Genomic DNA, 10000 nt, shown 5'->3' with positions numbered 1-10000 from the left:
GTTGGTGCCTGTGTTCGGGGCTTGTTGCTGGTCGTTGGTGCCTGTGTTCGGGGCTTGTTGCTGGTCGTTGGTGCCTGTGTTCGGGGCTTGTTGCTGGTCGTTGGTGCCTGTGTTCGGGGCTTGTTGCTGGTCGTTGGTGCCTGTGTTCGGGGCTTGTTGCTGGTCGTTGGTGCCTGTGTTCGGGGCTTGTTGCTGGTCGTTGGTGCCTGTGTTCGGGGCTTGTTGCTGGTCGTTGGTGCCTGTGTTCGGGGCTTGTTGCTGGCCGTTGGGGCCTGTGTTCGGGGCTTGTTGCTGGCCGTTGGTGCCTGTGTTCGGGGCTTGTTGCTGGTCGTTGGTGCCTGTGTTCGGGGCTTGTTGCTGGTCGTTGGTGCCTGTGTTCGGGGCTTGTTGCTGGTCGTTGGTGCCTGTGTTCGGGGCTTGTTGCTGGTCGTTGGTGCCTGTGTTCGGGGCTTGTTGCTGGTCGTTGGTGCCTGTGTTCGGGGCTTGTTGCTGGTCGTTGGTGCCTGTGTTCGGGGCTTGTTGCTGGCCGTTGGGGCCTGTGTTCGGGGCTTGTTGCTGGCCGTTGGTGCCTGTGTTCGGGGCTTGTTGCTGGTCGTTGGTGCCTGTGTTCGGGGCTTGTTGCTGGCCGTTGGGGCCTGTGTTCGGGGCTTGTTGCTGGCCGTTGGTGCCTGTGTTCGGGGCTTGTTGCTGGTCGTTGGTGCCTGTGTTCGGGGCTTGTTGCTGGTCGTTGGTGCCTGTGTTCGGGGCTTGTTGCTGGTCGTTGGTGCCTGTGTTCGGGGCTTGTTGCTGGTCGTTGGTGCCTGTGTTCGGGGCTTGTTGCTGGTCGTTGGTGCCTGTGTTCGGGGCTTGTTGCTGGTCGTTGGTGCCTGTGTTCGGGGCTTGTTGCTGGTCGTTGGTGCCTGTGTTCGGGGCTTGTTGCTGGTTGTTGGCGGGGCTCCATGATGGCGGGTGACCAGGGGCGACTGGCGGGTGACCAGGGGTCAAAATCGGCTGGCGGGTGCCCAGGGGTTGACATTGGATGGCGGGTGACCAGGGGTCAAAATCGGCTGGCGGGTGCCCAGGGGTTGACATTGGATGGAGGGTGCCCAGGGGTCAAAATCGACTGGCGGGTGCCCAGGGGTTGACATTGAATGGCGGGTGCCCAGGGGTCGAAATCGACTGGCGGGTGCCCAGGGGTTGACATTGGATGGCGGGTGCCCAGGGGTCGAAATCGACTGGCGGGTGCCCAGGGGTTGACATTGGATGGCGGGTGCCCAGGGGTCGAAATCGACTGGCGGGTGCCCAGGGGTTGACATTGGATGGCGGGTGCCCAGGGGTCGAAATCGACTGGCGGGTGCCCAGGGGTTGACATTGGATGGCGGGTGCCCAGGGGTCGAAATCGACTGGCGGGTGCCCAGGGGTTGACATTGGATGGCGGGTGCCCAGGGGTCGAAATCGACTGGCGGGTGCCCAGGGGTTGACATTGGATGGCGGGTGCCCAGGGGTCGAAATCGACTGGCGGGTGCCCAGGGGTTGACATTGGATGGCGGGTGCCCAGGGGTTGACATTGGATGGCGGGTGCCCAGGGGTCAAAATCGACTGGCGGGTGCCCAGGGGTTGACATTGGATGGCGGGTGCCCAGGGGTCGAAATCGACTGGCGGGTGCCCAGGGGTTGACATTGGATGGCGGGTGCCCAGGGGTCGAAATCGACTGGCGGGTGCCCAGGGGTTGACATTGGATGGCGGGTGCCCAGGGGTCAAAATCGACTGGCGGGTGCCCAGGGGTTGAAATTGACCAGGGGGAGAGCGCCTGCCATAGCCGAAATAGGAGCGCTATGGGCGGCCTGCCTCAGCAGATTTGGCCCCCCAAATCCTGGTTCTCAAAAATTTTCAAAGTCAACTTTTTTCAAAATATTTTCAGAGTGCCACTTCCCAGGGGGATTCTCGCCTGCCATAGCCGAAATAGGAGCGCCATGGGCGGCCTGCCTCAGCACATTTGGCCCCCCAAATCCTGGTTCTCAAAAATTTTCAAAGTCAACTTTTTTCAAAATATTTTCAGAGTGCCACTTCCCAGGGGGATTCTCGCCTGCCATAGCCAAAATAGGAGCGCCATGGGCGGCCTCAGTGAGCACATTTGGCCCCCCCATCCTGGAGCGCCATGGACCAGGGGGAGAGCGCCTCTCTTTGGGGCTTGTTGCTGGCTGTTGGCGGGGCTCCATGGACCAGGGGGAGAGCGCCATGGACCAGGGGGAGAGCGCCTCTCTTCGGGGCTTGATGCCTGTTGGCGGGGCTCCATGGACCAGGGGGAGAGCGCCTCTCTGTGGGGCTTGTTGCTGGCTATTGGCGGGGCTCCATGGACCAGGGGGAGAGCGCCTCTCTTTGGGGCTTGTTGCTGGCTGTTGGCGGGGCTCCATGGACCAGGGGGAGAGCGCCATGGACCAGGGGGAGAGCACCTGCCATAGCCGAAATAAGAGCACTATAGGCGGCCGCCCTCAGCACATTTGGCCCCCCAAATCCTGGTTCTCAAAAATTTTCAAAGTCAACTTTTTTCAAAATATTTTCAGAGTGCCACTTCCCAGGGGGATTCTCGCCTGCCATAGCCGAAATAGGAGCGCCATGGGCGGCCTCAGTGAGCACATTTGGCCCCCCCATCCTGGAGCGCCATGGACCAGGGGGAGAGCGCCTCTCTTTGGGGCTTGTTGCTGGCTGTTGGCGGGGCTCCATGGACCAGGGGGAGAGCGCCATGGACCAGGGGGAGAGCGCCTCTCTTCGGGGCTTGATGCCTGTTGGCGGGGCTCCATGGACCAGGGGGAGAGCGCCTCTCTTTGGGGCTTGTTGCTGGCTATTGGCGGGGCTCCATGGACCAGGGGGAGAGCGCCTCTCTTTGGGGCTTGTTGCTGGCTGTTGGCGGGGCTCCATGGACCAGGGGGAGAGCGCCATGGACCAGGGGGAGAGCACCTGCCATAGCCGAAATAAGAGCACTATAGGCGGCCGCCCTCAGCACATTTGGCCCCCCAATCCTGGTTCTCAAATTTTTTCAAAGTCAACTTTTTTCGAAATATTTTCAGAGTGCCACCTCCAGCGGGGGCTCTCGCCTGCCATAGCCGAAATAAGAGCACTATGGGCGGCCGCCCTCAGCACATTTGGCCCCCCCATCCTGGAGCGCCATGGACCAGGAGGAGAGCGCCTCTCTTCGGGGCTTGATGCCTGTTGGCGGGGCTCCATGGACCAGGGGGAGAGCGCCTCTCTTTGGGGCTTGTTGCTGGCTGTTGGCGTGGCTCCATGGACCAGGGGGAGAGCGCCATGGACCAGGGGGAGAGCACCTGCCATAGCCGAAATAAGAGCACTTTAGGCGGCCGCCCTCAGCACATTTGGCCCCCCCATCCTGGAGCGCCATGGACCAGGAGGAGAGCGCCTCTCTTCGGGGCTTGATGCCTGTTGGCGGGGCTCCATGGACCAGGGGGAGAGCGCCTCTCTTTGGGGCTTGTTGCTGGCTGTTGGCGTGGCTCCATGGACCAGGGGGAGAGCGCCATGGACCAGGGGGAGAGCACCTGCCATAGCCGAAATAAGAGCACTATAGGCGGCCGCCCTCAGCACATTTGGCCCCCCCATCCTGGAGCGCCATGGACCAAGGGGAGAGCGCCTCTCTTCGGGGCTTGATGCCTGTTGGCGGGGCTCCATGGACCAGGGGGAGAGCGCCTCTCTTTGGGGCTTGTTGCTGGCTGTTGGCGTGGCTCCATGGACCAGGGGGAGAGCGCCATGGACCAGGGGGAGAGCACCTGCCATAGCCGAAATAAGAGCACTATAGGCGGCCGCCCTCAGCACATTTGGCCCCCCCATCCTGGAGCGCCATGGACCAGGGGGAGAGCGCCTCTCTTCGGGGCTTGATGCCTGTTGGCGGGGCTCCATGGACCAGGGGGAGAGCGCCTCTCTTTGGGGCTTGTTGCTGGCTGTTGGCGTGGCTCCATGGACCAGGGGGAGAGCGCCATGGACCAGGGGGAGAGCACCTGCCATAGCCGAAATAAGAGCACTATAGGCGGCCGCCCTCAGCACATTTGGCCCCCCCATCCTGGAGCGCCATGGACCAAGGGGAGAGCGCCTCTCTTCGGGGCTTGATGCCTGTTGGCGGGGCTCCATGGACCAGGGGGAGAGCGCCTCTCTTTGGGGCTTGTTGCTGGCTGTTGGCGTGGCTCCATGGACCAGGGGGAGAGCGCCATGGACCAGGGGGAGAGCACCTGCCATAGCCGAAATAAGAGCACTATAGGCGGCCGCCCTCAGCACATTTGGCCCCCCCATCCTGGAGCGCCATGGACAAGGGGGAGAGCGCCTCTCTTCGGGGCTTGATGCCTGTTGGCGGGGCTCCATGGACCAGGGGGAGAGCGCCTCTCTTTGGGGCTTGTTGCTGGCTGTTGGCGTGGCTCCATGGACCAGGGGGAGAGCGCCATGGACCAGGGGGAGAGCACCTGCCATAGCCGAAATAAGAGCACTATAGGCGGCCGCCCTCAGCACATTTGGCCCCCCCATCCTGGAGCGCCATGGACAAGGGGGAGAGCGCCTCTCTTCGGGGCTTGATGCCTGTTGGCGGGGCTCCATGGACCAGGGGGAGAGCGCCTCTCTTTGGGGCTTGTTGCTGGCTGTTGGCGTGGCTCCATGGACCAGGGGGAGAGCGCCATGGACCAGGGGGAGAGCACCTGCCATAGCCGAAATAAGAGCACTATAGGCGGCCGCCCTCAGCACATTTGGCCCCCCCATCCTGGAGCGCCATGGACCAGGGGGAGAGCGCCTCTCTTCGGGGCTTGATGCCTGTTGGCGGGGCTCCATGGACCAGGGGGAGAGCGCCTCTCTTTGGGGCTTGTTGCTGGCTGTTGGCGTGGCTCCATGGACCAGGGGGAGAGCGCCATGGACCAGGGGGAGAGCACCTGCCATAGCCGAAATAAGAGCACTATAGGCGGCCGCCCTCAGCACATTTGGCCCCCCCATCCTGGAGCGCCATGGACCAGGAGGAGAGCGCCTCTCTTCGGGGCTTGATGCCTGTTGGCGGGGCTCCATGGACCAGGGGGAGAGCGCCTCTCTTTGGGGCTTGTTGCTGGCTGTTGGCGTGGCTCCATGGACCAGGGGGAGAGCGCCATGGACCAGGGGGAGAGCACCTGCCATAGCCGAAATAAGAGCACTATAGGCGGCCGCCCTCAGCACATTTGGCCCCCCCATCCTGGAGCGCCATGGACCAGGGGGAGAGCGCCTCTCTTCGGGGCTTGATGCCTGTTGGCGGGGCTCCATGGACCAGGGGGAGAGCGCCTCTCTTTGGGGCTTGTTGCTGGCTGTTGGCGTGGCTCCATGGACCAGGGGGAGAGCGCCATGGACCAGGGGGAGAGCACCTGCCATAGCCGAAATAAGAGCACTATAGGCGGCCGCCCTCAGCACATTTGGCCCCCCCATCCTGGAGCGCCATGGACCAGGGGGAGAGCGCCTCTCTTCGGGGCTTGATGCCTGTTGGCGGGGCTCCATGGACCAGGGGGAGAGCGCCTCTCTTTGGGGCTTGTTGCTGGCTGTTGGCGTGGCTCCATGGACCAGGGGGAGAGCGCCATGGACCAGGGGGAGAGCACCTGCCATAGCCGAAATAAGAGCACTATAGGCGGCCGCCCTCAGCACATTTGGCCCCCCCATCCTGGAGCGCCATGGACCAGGGGGAGAGCGCCTCTCTTCGGGGCTTGTTGCTGGCTGTTGGCGAGGCTCCATGTACCAGGGGGAGAGCGCCATGGACCAGGGGGAGAGTGCCTCTCTTCGGGGCTTGATGCCTGTTGGCGGGGCTCCATGGACCAGGGAGAGAGCGCCTCTCTTTGGGGCTTGTTACTGGCTGTTGGCGAGGCTCCATGGACCAGGGGGAGAGCGCCATGGACCAGGGGGAGAGCGCCTGCCATAGCCGAAATAGGAGCACTATAGGCGGCCGCCCTCAGCACATTTGGCCTGTCGCCGCTGTCCGCTGGCCGCTGTCCGCTGGCCGCTGTCCGCTTTATCCTTTACTTTCAGCACTTTCAGCACTTTCAGCACTTCCAGCACTTCCAGCACTTGCAGCACTTCCAGCTCTTCCCCCTCTTTCCCTTCTTCCAACTGCGGGCGCGCCGGGCGCACAGGGGCTCGTGCGGAGGGGTGTGTGTGCGTGCATGTGCCGAACAAGGAGGAGAGCGTCTCTCTTCGGGGCTTGATGCCTGTTGGCGGGGCTCCATGGACCAGGGGGAGAGCGCCTCTCTTTGGGGCTTGTTGCTGGCTGTTGGCGGGGCTCCATGGACCAGGGGGAGAGCGCCATGGACCAGGGGGAGAGGGCCTGCCATAGCCGAAATAGGAGCACTATAGGCGGCCTGCCTCAGCACATTTGGCCCCCCAATCCTGGTTCTCAAAATTTTTCAAAGTCAACTTTTTTCGAAATATTTTCAGAGTGCCACCTCCAGCGGGGGCTCTCGCCTGCCATAGCCGAAATAAGAGCTCTATGGGCGGCCGCCCTCAGCACATTTGGCCCCCCCATCCTGGAGCGCCATGGACAAGGGGGAGAGCGCCTCTCTTCGGGGCTTGATGCCTGTTGGCGGGGCTCCATGGACCAGGGGGAGAGCGCCTCTCTTCGGGGCTTGTTGCTGGCTGTTGGCGGGGCTCCATGTACCAGGGGGAGAGCGCCATGGACCAGGGGGAGAGTGCCTCTCTTCGGGGCTTGATGCCTGTTGGCGGGGCTCCATGGACCAGGGAGAGAGCGCCTCTCTTTGGGGCTTGTTGCTGGCTGTTGACGGGGCTCCATGGACCGGGGGGAAAGCGCCATGGACCAGGGGGAGAGCGCCTGCCATAGCCGAAATAGGAGCACTATAGGCGGCCGCCCTCAGCACATTTGGCCTGTCGCCGCTGTCCGCTGGCCGCTGTCCGCTGGCCGCTGTCCGCTGGCCGCTGTCCGCTTTCCCCTTTACTTTCAGCACTTTCAGCACTTTCAGCACTTCCAGCACTTCCAGCACTTCCAGCACTTCCAGCACTTCCAGCTCTTCCCCCTCTTTCCCTTCTTCCAACTGCGGGCGCGCCGGGCGCACAGGGGCTCGTGCGGAGGGGTGTGTGTGCGTGCATGTGCCGAACAAGGAGGAGAGCGCCTCACTTCGGGGCTTGTCGCTGGCCGTCGGCGGGGCTCCAAGGACCAGGGGGAGAGCGCCTCTCTTTGGGGGCTTGATGCTGGCTGTTGGCGCGTGTCTTCGGGGCTCCACGGACCAGTGGGAGAGCGCCTGTCTTCGGGGCTTGATGATGGCCGTTTGCGGGACTCCATGGACCAGGGGGAGAGCGCCATGGACCAGGGGGAGAGCGTCTCTCTTCAGGGCTTGACCAGGGCTCCAATCTTCCCATTGAAATGAATGGCGGGTGACCAGGCGTCCAAATCCCCCATTGAAATGAAGGCCGGGTGACCAGGCGTCCAAATCCCCCCATTGAAATGAATGGCGGGTGACCAGGCGTCCAAATCCCCCATTGAAATGAAGGCCGGGTGCCCAGGGCTCCAATCTCCCCATTGAAATGAATGGCGGGTGACCGGGCGTCCAAATCCCCCATTGAAATGAAGGCCGGGTGCCAAGGGCTCCAATCTCCCCATTGAAATGAATGCCGGGTGACCGGGCGTCCAAATCCCCCATTGAAATGAAGGCCGGGTGCCCAGGGCTCCAATCTCCCCATTGAAATGAATGGCGGGTGACCGGGCGTCCAAATCCCCCATTGAAATGAAGGCCGGGTGCCCAGGGCTCCAATCTCCCCAGTGAAATGAATGGCGGGTGACCAGGCGTCCAAATCCCCCATTGAAATGAAGGCCGGGTGCCCAGGGCTCCAATCTCCCCATTGAAATGAATGGCGGGTGACCAGGCGTCCAAATCCCCCATTGAAATGAAGGCCGGGTGCCCAGGGCTCCAATCTCCCCAGTGAAATGAATGGCGGGTGACCAGGCGTCCAAATCCCCCATTGAAATGAAGGCCGGGTGCCCAGGGCTCCAATCTCCCCAGTGAAATGAATGGCGGGTGACCAGGCGTCCAAATCCCCCATTGAAATGAAGGCCGGGTGCCCAGGGCTCCAATCTCCCCATTGAAATGAATGGCGGGTGACCAGGCGTCCAAATCCCCCATTGAAATGAAGGCCGGGTGCCCAGGGCTCCAATCTCCCCATTGAAATGAATGGCGGGTGACCAGGCGTCCAAATCCCCCATTGAAATGAAGGCCGGGTGACCAGGCGTCCAAATCCCCCATTGAAATGAAGGCCGGGTGCCCAGGGCTCCAATCTCCCCATTGAAATGAATGGCGGGTGACCAGACGTCCAAATCCCCCATTGAAATGAAGGCCGGATGCCCAGGGCTCCAATCTCCCCATTGAAATGAATGCCGGGTGACCAGGCGTCCAAATCCCCCCATTGAAATGAATGGCGGGTGACCAGGCGTCCAAATCCCCCATTGAAATGAAGGCCGGATGCCCAGGGCTCCAATCTCCCCATTGAAATGAATGGCGGGTGACCGGGCGTCCAAATCCCCCATTGAAATGAAGGCCGGGTGCCCAGGGCTCCAATCTCCCCATTGAAATGAATGGCGGGTGACCGGGCGTCCAAATCCCCCATTGAAATGAAGGCCGGGTGCCAAGGGCTCCAATCTCCCCATTGAAATGAATGCCGGGTGACCGGGCGTCCAAATCCCCCATTGAAATGAAGGCCGGGTGCCCAGGGCTCCAATCTCCCCATTGAAATGAATGGCGGGTGACCGGGCGTCCAAATCCCCCATTGAAATGAAGGCCGGGTGCCCAGGGCTCCAATCTCCCCAGTGAAATGAATGGCGGGTGACCAGGCGTCCAAATCCCCCATTGAAATGAAGGCCGGGTGCCCAGGGCTCCAATCTCCCCATTGAAATGAATGGCGGGTGACCAGGCGTCCAAATCCCCCATTGAAATGAAGGCCGGGTGCCCAGGGCTCCAATCTCCCCAGTGAAATGAATGGCGGGTGACCAGGCGTCCAAATCCCCCATTGAAATGAAGGCCGGGTGCCCAGGGCTCCAATCTCCCCAGTGAAATGAATGGCGGGTGACCAGGCGTCCAAATCCCCCATTGAAATGAAGGCCGGGTGCCCAGGGCTCCAATCTCCCCATTGAAATGAATGGCGGGTGACCAGGCGTCCAAATCCCCCATTGAAATGAAGGCCGGGTGCCCAGGGCTCCAATCTCCCCATTGAAATGAATGGCGGGTGACCAGGCGTCCAAATCCCCCATTGAAATGAAGGCCGGGTGACCAGGCGTCCAAATCCCCCATTGAAATGAAGGCCGGGTGCCCAGGGCTCCAATCTCCCCATTGAAATGAATGGCGGGTGACCAGACGTCCAAATCCCCCATTGAAATGAAGGCCGGATGCCCAGGGCTCCAATCTCCCCATTGAAATGAATGCCGGGTGACCAGGCGTCCAAATCCCCCCATTGAAATGAATGGCGGGTGACCAGGCGTCCAAATCCCCCATTGAAATGAAGGCCGGGTGCCCAGGGCTCCAATCTCCCCATTGAAATGAATGGCGGGTGACCAGACGTCCAAATCCCCCATTGAAATGAAGGCCGGATGCCCAGGGCTCCAATCTCCCCATTGAAATGAATGCCGGGTGACCAGGCGTCCATATCCCCCCCCCATTGAAATGAATGACGGGTGACCAGGCAGGCGAGAGCCCCCGCTGCAGAGGCTCCAGAGGTGGCACTCTGAAAATATTTCAAAAAAAGTTGACTTTGAAATTTTTGGAGAACCAGGATTTGGGGGGGGCAAATGTGCTGAGGCAGGCCGCCCATAGTGCTCCTATTTCGGCCTGGGCGCGCCAGAGCACCCCCCTGGAAGTGGCACTCTGAAAATAATTAAAAAAAAATGACTTTGAAAATTTTTGAGAACCAGGATTTGGGGGGGGCAAATGTGCTGAGGCAGGCCGCCCATAGTGCTCCTATTTCGGCCTGGGCGCGCCAGAGCACCCCCCTGGAAGTGGCACTCTGAAAATAATTAAAAAAAAAT

The sequence above is a fragment of the Vanacampus margaritifer genome, unplaced genomic scaffold, assembly GCF_051991255.1.
Source record: "Vanacampus margaritifer isolate UIUO_Vmar unplaced genomic scaffold, RoL_Vmar_1.0 HiC_scaffold_37, whole genome shotgun sequence".
NCBI classification, from domain to species: domain Eukaryota; kingdom Metazoa; phylum Chordata; class Actinopteri; order Syngnathiformes; family Syngnathidae; genus Vanacampus; species Vanacampus margaritifer.
This window is presented reverse-complemented; position numbering follows the sequence as displayed.